Source organism: Octodon degus, unplaced genomic scaffold (genome assembly GCF_000260255.1).
Source record: "Octodon degus isolate 3935 unplaced genomic scaffold, OctDeg1.0 scaffold00080, whole genome shotgun sequence".
Taxonomy (NCBI): Eukaryota; Metazoa; Chordata; class Mammalia; order Rodentia; family Octodontidae; genus Octodon; species Octodon degus.
The window spans coordinates 7151761-7157046 of NW_004524656.1; the positions used below are offsets into that span (position 1 = coordinate 7151761).

A 5286-nucleotide genomic window follows, 5' to 3' on the forward strand; every position below is an offset into this window, starting at 1 on the left:
ATGGAGCTGGGAATGGTACCACTCACTGCTACTCTTAGTGATCCATTAGCAAATTTTTGTTTCCTTTTCCTGCAGCCTTATTCTCTGTTGGCCTTGAAGGCTTAATTTCAGAGAAGGGAAGCTAAAAAAGAAATTTATAGTGTTGGCAAGGTGATTGACCTAGACTATCAGGGAAAAATGGATTGCTATTCCTCAATGAAGGAAAGGAAAGATATACTTTGAATGTAGAAGATCCCTTGGCATGCCTCCCAGTGTTACCATGCCATGTTTTAAGGTCAATGGGAAACCCAGTTGACCTATACCAATCCAATCAGGCAGGATGACAAATGGCCCAGAACCTTTAAAAATGAAGCTATGGGTCTCACCACTAGGGAAAAACCCAATACCCACTGAGGTGCTTGCTGAAGGCCAAAGGAATATAGAATGGATAGTAGAAGAAGGTAGCCATAAATACCAACTACAGGGACTGGCCAAATAGCTCAGCAGATTAAAGCGCCTGCAAGCAGGCCCAGGGGCCGGGGGTTTGATCCCTGGGCCTGCTGTGCTGGCCCTGCCCCTGGGGTACGCTGAGATGGCAATTGAGACTGAGTGTGGTGGTGCACGTCTGTAATCCCAGCTCTTAGGAGGTTGTAAACAGGTGAATCACTATGAGTCTGATCTACTAGTGAAACCCTGAACACCCTGTAGACTCTTTCCTAAAAAATACAAAAATAAATGAATAAACACCAACTACAGCCATGCGACTAGTTATAGAAACAAGGATTATAATTATAATTGCTTTTTCCTATTTTGTTAATATTTTTGTGCATATATACACATATATTAAGCAGGCATGTTTATTTTCTATGATAATGTCAGTAGACTTAGTATTGGTTCTTTTGTATTGTTAAGCCTATAGTATAATGTTTAAGTAATGAAATGGCAGGCATGAGCACCACCAAAAGAAAACCTTTTCCTTCTATTTTGGGGAGGGAATCAGTGCACTTCCATATTTCTACAGGATAATTGTACCATGTTAGGCATAATTATGAACTTGCTGTTGTATCTGGAGACTAAGTATGGCTTAAGAAATTGTATCTATTTGTCAAGTTGATAAGGGTAGACTAGTTAACTGCAGTGTAGACCTGAATAAGAAAGGGTTAGCTTAAGAGAATGTGTCTGGGGCTGGGGAGATAGCTCAGAGGCATAACCACCTACCTGGCAAACACAAGGACCTGAATTTGATTCCAGGTTGTGCACACTGAGTGGGGCCCAGACCCAGGACTTGGGAGGTTGAGACAGGAGGATTGCTGTGATTTCGAGAGCAGCCTGGGGGCTACAAAAAGTGTGCACAAGGCCAGCCTGAACTGCATAGCAGACACTGTCTCAAAAAACGAATGTAGGGGGTCTGCCCCTTAGCTCAGCTCTTTAAGTGGCTGCTTCAACAAAGCAGTCAGCCTCAGGTTGCTGTGGTTTGATCCCCACAACTCAAGCCAGCCAAACCTGCCCTGAAGCCATTCAGAGAAAAAAAAAAAAAAAAAAATCCTTAAAAAAACCGAATGTGTCTGATGGTCAAGTTGACAAGGAGTAGACTAGTTAACTTGAGTGTCAACTTGAAGAAGAAATGCTTAGCAGACTGATTTAGCACAGTTCCGATGATGGACTTGGAAGACCCACCTGGGTACAGTGCACCAAAGAAAGACTTGTAGTTGGGGATAAATAAAAAGGGAAGGAAGAAGTAAGTCTTATTTCTGCTCTTTAGAAGAGCTCCTGTTTTTCCTTTGCCTTTGAACATCTGATTCCGCAATTCTAGTGCCCCCTTAGGCCTCCTGATGGGGGCCTCACATGGGACTCAGCAGTGTGCTCCAGGGCTTCAACTTTTCCTTGGATCTCCAGCTCTCTGGTGTCCAGACTGCCCCTCTATGTTCTTCCTCATCCGACTGCACACAGCCAGTACAGGCCCACCATATAGCTGTTCCTTTAGTGAGCTCTAACTTACACAACCACCCAGGTCCATCCCTCACTGAGCTTGTAATTTAGAGTGCAGAGGACAGCTGCAGTGGTCTAGGATGAGAGTCTCACTTTGGTAAGTCCAATTCAGTGCCTCTTTTTAGAGTGAAAATATAAACAAACAAAAATTGGGTAATAGGCCAGATGACTGAAATGAGAACCTAGATGTAGCGGTTCCTGTTTGTGCCTCTGCAGCTACCTCAGAAGGCACGAATGCACACACGCATGTGGTTGCTTTGAGGCTGACCCAGCATGCTGGTAGAAGTTCTTTAGTTGAGTGTGGGAGTGACAGCAGAGAGATCGTGGTGCCTTGTTTCTCCTGAGTGCCTTCTTCGTGGTAAGCCATGGCTTTGTGTTTTGTGAGCTATTATTTGAACTTAGAAGAAAACTGGTTCTTACTCAGAGAGGGGCTGGCTTAATTGGCAGCCCTTTAGAATGAGATGCTATCACGTTTTCTGTGGGGTGGCTGCTCTAAGGTGGGTCAGTGAGTGGATTTTAGTTTCTGTAGCGTATTTTATGTTGTGGTCCTCAGAGAAAGGAGAAATGAGGCTCACTTGTGATGCAAGAATAAACAAAGGGCTGGAGGGTAGCTCGGTGGCCGAGCATGTGCAAAGCCCTGGGCTTATCCCCAGCTCTGCAGGTGTGGTGGGGAAGAAGAGAAGCAAATGAAAAGAGAATGATGAGCCTTGTACTTTCAAGTTGCTCTTGGCTTTAGAAAGACCCGTGAGAAGCGAGAAGCTGCCCTTGGGAGTCTGGCAGGGCTCTTTCCCACACCATTTTTCTCCTTTCTTTCTAGACAAACCAGTATTTTAACCTTCTAAAGGAAGGCAGGAACTCACCTTCCCAGGCAGCTAGGCTGTTAACCTTAACTCACATGCTGGTATAGCCTTCGCCGCGGGAAAGGCTGATGCAGCTATCATTTGGACTGCAGAGTGGACAGGAGGACATAATGATATAACTGAAGTAGAATTGTGTGATCTAAACTAACCTGTGTAACAAGACGTGCAACCTTCCCATCTGCGTGCATAGACTTAGGGGAAACCTGCGGCACATGTTGAGAGGTTCATTTTGCAGAGTGGTTAGGGGGACTTGTGCACCTAGGACATCTGAGCCCTGTGAGTGCCTAGGAGTATGGAGGCCAGCACAGTGTCTTATGAATGCGTGTGGGAGGGGGTAGACTGTGCGTAGCTGTTTGTATGGTAGCTCATGGCCAGTTGTCCTTAGTAGGGGCAAACAATTTGAAAACACCGCTCTCTTATTTTGCCTCATAATATTGTTTGGGGGTCACTTTTGCATCCTGTGTGGTTGTCTCATTGTGACTCTCTTTTCAGAGGCTTTTATTATAATTGCATCCATGATATTAATCCCCCGTACCAGTGATGGTGAACCTTTCAGAGCTTTCAATGACACAAGCAGCCTGCTGTGCATGAGGGCCACAGGCTCACTACCACAGGCCACACTACTAATGTAATGGGAAAGGAGATCCTGATAGTAGCGCCCGTCCCCCCAAGACGCCTTCCTCTCTTTCCTTTTCACCCCTCTCTAGTTTTCCTTTCTTTTGAACACTTTCTTCCTATTTCACAATACATATTACACACTTTGGTTCTTATACTTTTGATTTCTCACACCAGAGAAACAGTGTGAAACACCTCTCCCCCAGTGATATTTACAGAGTCGAGAGTTATATAACAAACAGTCTATGAGCTCAGTCAAAGTGCTTGGGCAATACATGAGATGATTTACTATGCAGAATTATCTCAAGAATATCTGCTGAGGCTATAAATCAGTATTGGGAAAGAAAAGGAATCAGGGTGGGGTGAGAGTTGAAATGCTGTCTGTTGGGAAGGTGATTAAAGTGCTTTTTAAAATATTAAGTTTATTGGTACAACTTAGATAGACATAATTCTCATATTCATCATAGGGAATTTGTACCTGTATGTGATATATCTTGATTGTTCTTTTTTCCCCATTCTCTTCGCCTCCAACCCTTCTTCCACTCCTCGCCACAAAACTTTGTTTCCATTTTATCATTTAAAAAAATTTCCCTTCCCTCCTTTCTTTCTTTCCTTTTCACCCCTCTCTAGTTCCCTTTTCTTTTGAACAATTTCTTCCTATTTCATGATACCTTTTACACACTTTGGTTCTTACTTACAGTTTTGGTTTCTCACACCAGAGAAACAATGTGATTTTTACACATATGTGTCCATTTATTTCACTTAAGAGTATGGTCTCAAGGTGCATCCTAGAAATGTCTCAAGTTTATCCTTCTTTATGGCTGAGTAGTACACCATTACATTAAAACCCACATTTTAAAAACCTACTTCTCAGCTGATGGGCATCTGGTTGTTTCCAAAATTTATCTATCACAGACTGTACTGATATAAACATGGGTACAGTGTGATGTGATATTTTTAATTCTTCCAGGAAGATACCCAGAAGGGGAATAGCTCAGTCAAACTGGGACCTCTGTGCCCAGTGTTTTGAGGAATCCTCACACTGACTTCCAGAGTGCTGGCACCAGTCTACACTCTTCCCAACAGTGGAGGAAGGTTGCTTTTTCCTACAGCCCTTCCAGCATTTGTTACTGGTTGATTTCTTAATGATAGCCATTCTTTCTGGTGTGAGATGGATTTTCAGAGTTGTTTTAAATTGCATCTCTCAAATGAGATATTCAACATTTTTTCATATATTTATTTGCCATTTGTATTTGGTCCTCTGAAAAGTGTATATTCATCTCACATGCCCATTTTTATTAATTTTATTTTATTTTTTTTGTGGTACCAGGGATTGAACTCAGGACCTTGTGCTTGCCAGGCAAGTGCTTATTCCCCTGAGCCATCTCCCTGACCCTTACATGCCCATTTTTAGATTGGGTCTTTAAATTTGGGGTCTGATGTTTTTCATTTAGTTATATGTTCTAGATATTAATCCTGGGGTTGGGGATGTAGCTCAGTGGCATGAGTGCCTGCGTGGCAACTGGAAGGTCCTGGGTTTGATTCCTGATGCCCCCCAAAATAGATATTAGTCCTTTGCCTGAGGGACAACTGGCTAAGTATTTTTCCTACTCTTGTGTTTCCTTTTCAGTCAATTGGTAATTTCTTTTGCTGTGCAAAAGCTTTTTAACAGGATGACATCCCAGTTGTTGATTCTTCGTAGTATTTCCCAGGTGATCAGGGTTTTGTTCATGAAATCTTTGCCTATGCCAATGTCTTAGAGAGTTCTACCTATTCTCTCTTCCAGAAGATTCAGTGTTTCTGTTTTAATATTTAGATCTTTGATCCATTTCCATTTTATTAT

The 5286-nt window shown here is 42.8% G+C and overlaps 1 protein-coding gene across 1 annotated transcript in view; it reads left to right on the forward strand.

Moving 5' to 3' along the window:
* The first annotated feature begins 2203 nt into the window (after positions 1-2203).
* The window catches only part of Jaml (junction adhesion molecule like), a 33240-nt gene continuing 30157 nt past the window's right edge, over positions 2204-5286 (forward strand). The window contains exon 1 of the mRNA XM_023721193.1: positions 2204-2326. The gene's annotated coding sequence lies outside the window, so the exon portion shown is untranslated. The remainder of the gene's footprint in view (positions 2327-5286) is intronic.